Here is a 6,585-nt window from a genome sequence, read left to right as displayed (position 1 = left end):
ATATGTAGGAACCAATATGAGCATCTAGGTTCCGCTATTGGTTATTGATCGGAGACGTGTCTCGGTCATGTCTACATAGTTCTCGAACCCGTAGGGTCCGCACGCTTAAAGTTCGGTGATGATCGGTATTATGAGTTTTTGTGTTTTGATATACCGAAGTTTGTTCTGAGTCCTGGATATGATCACGGACATGAAGAGGAGTCTCGAAATGGTCGAGACGTAAAGATTGATATATTGGATGACTATGTTCGGATACCAGAAAGGTTTCGGGAGGTTTCGGACATTACCGGAGTACTGGGGGTTACCGGAACCCCCCGGGGAGTATATTGGGCCTAATGGGCCTTAGTGGGAGAAGAGGAGGGGCGGCCAAGGGCAGCCGCGCGCCCCCTCCCCCTCTAGTCCGAATTAGACAAGGAGGGGGGCGGCGCCCCCCTTTCCTTCTCTCTTCTCTCCCTTCCTTCTCCTCTCCTACTCCAACTAGGAAAAGAGGGAGTCCTACTCCCGGTGGGAGTAGGACTCCCCCCTTGGCACGCCCTCCTCCTTGTCCGGCCGCCTCCCCCTAGCTCCTTTATATACGGGGGCAGGGGGCACCCCATAGACACAACAATTGATCATTGATCTCTTAGCCGTGTGCGGTGCCCCCTCCACCATAATCCACCTCGGTCATATCGCAGCGGTGCTTAGGCGAAGCCCTGCGTCGGTAGCTTCATCAACATCGTCACCACGCTGTCGTGCTGACAAAACTCTTCCCCGAGCTCTACTAGATCGTGAGTTCGCGCGACGTCACCGAGCTGAACGTGTGCTGAACACGAAGGTGCCTTACGTTCGGTACTGAGGATCGGTTGGTCGTGAAGACGTACGACTACATCAACTGCATTGTTATAACGCTTCCAGTTAACGGTCTACGAGGGTACGTGGACGCCAGTCTCCCCTCTTGTCGCTATGCATCACCATGATCTTGCGTGTGCGTAGATTTTTTTTTGAAATCACTACGTTCCCCAACAGCTGCTATAAAGCGACCCTTATCATCTCTCAAAACAGCCCTTGTTGCGCCCGTACCTTCATCAGAATGGTACGAGGCGTCAACATTCAACTTAGTAAAGTTCAGTTCAGGTCTAATCCACTTATACCTTCCACTTAATGCCTTCTGGATTTATCCTTGATAATTTGCAACAATAGCCAGTACTGAGCTCGACCATTGGAAAGGGGACGAGCAAGAATCATGGTGAGTATGTCGTCGACGTAACCACCAAATGTACCAAGAACCTGCTGCAATGACCTCTTTGTAGTTTATGCTTGGCATAAGTTCCAATGGCGAATCTTGTTCTATCAACAGAAACTCTAATATTGCCGACCCCGACCTGTCAACCAGTAGAGCAATGTTTACACGCTCCAGCAGCCCCAGATTCGCCCATAGGTTCTTCGCCAACACACACTAAAATAGGAGATGTCGTATATCTTCTGGCCATTGGCGACATATTGGACACTCTCCACTTACAGGAATATGCTTATTAGCAAGTATCGATTTCAGAAGAACTATACGACGTAATGCACGCCAGCAAAATATCTGGATCTTCCTCAGTACTTGCAACTTCCAAAGTTGATTCCAAATTTTAGGTTTCAAGGTACTACTTGACGTGTTATTCTCTTGAGTCTGTCCCCTGTACTTGTGCAACCATTCTACCTCATATGCAATTTTTACAGAGAAAACACCATTGGTAGTAAGATTCCATGCAATGAAATCATCAAAAGCCTGATAGTTAATTGGGATTTGCAAGAACCTCGCTGCATCCACCGGCCAAAATAGATCTCTAATTATGTAGCGGCCCGACCTCAAATGATCAAGCCTCTGTGTATCCGTGCCATCCCTGGATCGGTATGCTGGCACACACAGTACATCAATGTATATATCAAAGTGCAATCACATGTATAAATAACGTAAAACTGATATATACCTCATAAGTCTCAGCGGAAACAAACACAAGGGTGTGGAGTCCATCAACGCCAACGGCAAGTTGAGTGTAGACCGTAACCCTACAACGTAACTCTTACTCGTCGTAGAAAAGTCCCTGCAACATAAGACGTTGCAGCCCTGTAGGTCAGTATATTGAATGTACTGGCAAGTCACATCATAAGAATAGTGAATCTATTTGTACATGCAGTCTGGCTGGTGGAAAGCTCTAAGTTTAGTTTTTGCATAAAGCTAGTTTCCCCCTAGAATAAAAGATATTATTCTACCACTACTGTATAGCATAGGATGAGTTGGTAACCCCAACTAAATCCATTCCCAAAGTTCCATTTAAAACCCAACTGTTTAATAAAGAGTTATGAGATCTCCCAGCATTTCCACTACTAGATGCTCAAGTTGTCCGTAACCGGGGACACGGCTAATCGATTAGGTTTTAACACTCTGCAGAGGTTTGCGCACTTTTCCCCACAAGACTCGATCGCCTCCCTTGAAGTTCTCGCATTGCCTGGCGTTTGAGAATAGGATGACCGAGACATAGTCTTCGAAAATGTTCACCCCTTAACCCACGGATAGGCCGGTACACCTACATCATTCTACATCTGCTAGCCCATCACGAAAGGGGTCACACTAACTACTCAACTAAGCCAGATCCCATATTGGCTTGTGGCTGCACACGTAAGCTTCTAGACATGATAATACGATTGATCTCTTTGAGCCTGGGCGGACGGACCACTAGTGGTGCACCACCATGGATTTCCCATGCATGCTCCCACTGTACTTCGCCACCATTCAAACCAAACCTCCGCCCAGGTAGTTCATTAAGTTATCTTGGTTCTACTTACTACTTTGTCACTCATCTCTCACAATGAACACTTCCCAATCCACGTCTACATTGGCGAGGCAAAATTAAACTTACGCGGTGGTGACAAAGGTATATGGTTCAAACCTACCTCAGTGAACTACTAGGTAACGACATAGCCATCTGGCAACAATAAATCCTACCATGCAATCCTACCACAAAAGGACTAAGTGCATAATATAAAAACATAGGTAATTGGAAGAATGGTCAAATGTCAACTTGCCTTGGTAATAGTTGATGAAGATTATATCACTCTCAGAAATTTACTTAATAGAACTATTCGTCACTCTCCGATGAAAATCTATAAAGTCAAACATTGCATTCACATAAGCAATCATTTCAGAGAACCAAATAACATGCAACATGAAAAGACTCGGAAAATCCAAATGAACACACAACACACTTAACTATCAAAAGTAAATACTAAGTGCAAAACAACATAGGGCATGGGTGCCAAAAATTGTGACGTGGACCACAGTGCCTACTAGCCATACGAGTAAAACTACTATGGACAGATCCTAATGTGTGAAAAATATGGTGAGATAGGTCCAAGTGATAGGGTTTGGCAACGGTGACACGGTGCAAAAAGAATCACATCAATCGGAGCTACGGTTTAGGAGATATGGCCAGTTGAAGTTTGAATTCAAACCTTAATAAATTCAAATTTGAAATTGGCCAAAAGTTTTCAAAGTTGGTTCTCTCGATAAAGCTATTTGAGACGAACATTTTGCCGCTGGTTTCGTCGAATTTGGAGTTACGGTTAAAAAGATACAACCATTCGAAGTTTAGGGGCTAAATTGAAATTTACAGGGACTTGACTGTGAAAGTTTTATTCGCGACCAGGTCCCTGGCCATGTGGCGGCTTCCGGGTGGCTGAGTAGCATTCGCTGCGGAAGCTATTCGGCGAACGGTCGTAACTTAAGCAAAACAGCGGCGACGGCTAGAAAAAAAATTAAACCGGAGATCGGTTTGACTAAACCGAACGGTTTACTAAATCCCGCGGTTAACCGATCTAATTCAAATATAAAAAAACTAAACTAAGCGAACCGGGCAGTGGCTCATGGTGGCGACGATGACGAACAGGGACGGCGACGCTGGCGTTGGCCGGTGATGGGGCGGCGACTTCGGCGGTCCTCGGCGGCGGCGAAGGGGTCGGGGAGACCGGGCGTAGCGTGGGCGGCGCGCTGGTGGGGTCGGCGGGCGGTGCGGCGGCCAGCGACGAGCAGAGGGAGGTGGCGGCGTCCGGAGCTCCGGTGAGGACGCAGGTCGTCGGGGTGGCATCTCCGGCGACCTAGGGACAGGAGGAGGATGTCAACGAGATGCGCTTCGACTCGGGCAACATATTGAAGAAGAAGACGGAGGCCGGGGTGGCTCACGGGCGACGAAATCCTCCGGTGAACTAGCACGGCTCTGGCGAGATCCAAGCGGCAACTGCGGTGGCTGCGAGGAGCTAGGGACGACGTGGAGTGGCAGAATGGAGAGAGGAGGACGAGGGGCTTTTATAGGCGCGGGGAGGGGCTGCGGAGTCGCGAGGATAAGCTCATCCGCGAGGGCTTCGCCCGGCGGTTTCGGCGTGCGGGTGCGACTTCCTGATCCCGTGCAGGGCGAGCGGGAGGTTAGGGACGATGGGGTTGGGCCCCATGCGTCAGCGGCACTGCGTGCGAAGGGAGCAGAGGCGGGCGAGTGAGCGAAGAGGAGCGTGGGCGAGCGAGGCGTAAGGCCTCGGGCGGCCTCGAGCGCTGCTGGGCCACCTCAGTGCGCTGGCTGGCTCTTGGGCCGAAGGCCATGGGCCGGCTGGCGGGTGCGCGTGTGTGTGTGTTTTTTTGTTTTTTTTTTCAGAAAGGAGACTCCAACAGAAGTAAATTAAATAAAAAATATACATAGGCATATCATATACCAAAATGTTCAGAAAAATACCCCGAATAAGATGAACTGTTTTTCAAATTCAACTAAATTCCAAAAAAATCATAAAAGTCAAACGGTGCTACTGTTGCTTTTAAAATCAATGAAAATCATTTTTAAAATAGCAAAATATGTCAAATTTATTTTCTCCTAATTTTCCATTGAAGGGAATCATTTTACCCTTATTTCCATTTATTTATTTTGAGGAGAAAAATAATTTGAATTAAAACTAGATAACTTCCAAGAGGATTTTGAATTTCAAATTTCAAACAACTTCAAAAGGAAAAGGAGTTCCAAATAACTTCAAAGTGACTTCCAAATTATTTATTTGAAACTCCCAACTCTCTTTCTTCAATTTTGAAGAAGTCATTTTATGAACTCATTGAGTTGCTTAAAGTTTTGAAATTTAAAATATTTCAAAAAGGAACTTCAAATCATTTTCAAACCCCTTTTCATTTCTTTAAATGGAAGAAGTCATATCATCTTCACTCTAGGGTTTGATGAAATGAATTTGAATTCAGGAAGATCAAAATGCAAGATGAAAGTTTTGGGAAAGTCCTTTTATTCCCTCTCATTCAACTTTCAAAAAGTTTCAATTTCCACTCAGTTTCACACAATCAATCACACAAAAATCAAATAAACAATCACAATTATTTATTTAATATAACATTCCAAAATTTAGAATTTTGGGATGTTACAAACTACCACCCTTAAAATGAATCTCGTCCTCGAGATTCGGAGAGGCTAGAAAAAAGGATAGGTTTGGGGGGGGGGGGTCTCCTTGAAAATCCATTCATCAACACATGGTATGGGGTGCTACCACCCTTAGAATCATGGTTACGGTTCCGACAAAACTCATGTACTCCATCCTTGGTGTTAACGGTGCCGGTCTTCTCATATTCTTCGAGATAACTCCTTCACTTTTGCTCTTCTGGTAAGGGCATGGCCTTTTCCTCAAAATCTGGAGTCCTTGCATCAAATAAGATCCTTCCGGGTCTGGGTCTTATTTGCTGTCAGGCCGTTTCCAGTGCTAAACAATTATCGAAAATCTCATGGTGGTCAACAATTACTGGTTCCTCCTGCAGGAATTGGGTCTAGGATGAACCTCACCGCATAACCTACTTGGCAACAGGTGCCTGTACTTCCATCATCCTGCCATTCTAAGGCTTTTGGCTTGTCATGTCGACACTCTTCTAGGGTTTCAAGTCTCTCTGATTTTCCCATCAACATATGATAGCTCATGATACAAGTCTTCGGTATGGGGGGCAATCCATCCCGTACTTGAATTATTACCACATACGCAGATAGTGAATCACGTATTCTAACACTTGGGCATCCTCACAAGCATTGCAGAACTTCTCTTCTCCACGAACTGGGTTCGGGTAAATCCATTTGTTCTGCAAGCCAAACAAAATCTCTATCGCTTCTTCACAACTCTCGGGTTTACGTAACGTCCTATGGAACGCCTGCTGATGAAATCATAGCTTCCTTCAGAATTATTATTTCTTCAACAAGATTGTGCTTGTTTCCTTATCAAACCCTGGGTCCTGTGGGTTATGGCCCACTTCAACACTTGTATATCTTTAACTCATCCTTGGAGTTACTATTGTTCCATATTCCAACATTATATCTCCTTTAAATCCAATAGTACTTCATTACCTCATACTCTTGGGGTAACCATCATAACTAAAACTAAACTCCAACTCATTTGTCCAAACTCCACTACATGAAATACATTTTCCTTTCCACTGGTCTAGTGTTCACACAAACAAGTATCGCCAAAAAATGCACTGGTTCATCCATAATTCTCTTCATATCAAATCCTTTATTACATCCTTAACCACTACTCGAAACT

Source organism: Triticum dicoccoides, chromosome 5A (genome assembly GCF_002162155.2).
Source record: "Triticum dicoccoides isolate Atlit2015 ecotype Zavitan chromosome 5A, WEW_v2.0, whole genome shotgun sequence".
Classification (NCBI taxonomy): Eukaryota; Viridiplantae; Streptophyta; class Magnoliopsida; order Poales; family Poaceae; genus Triticum; species Triticum dicoccoides.
The sequence above is the reverse complement of the archived record's forward strand: the minus strand, read 5'-3'. Positions refer to the sequence as shown.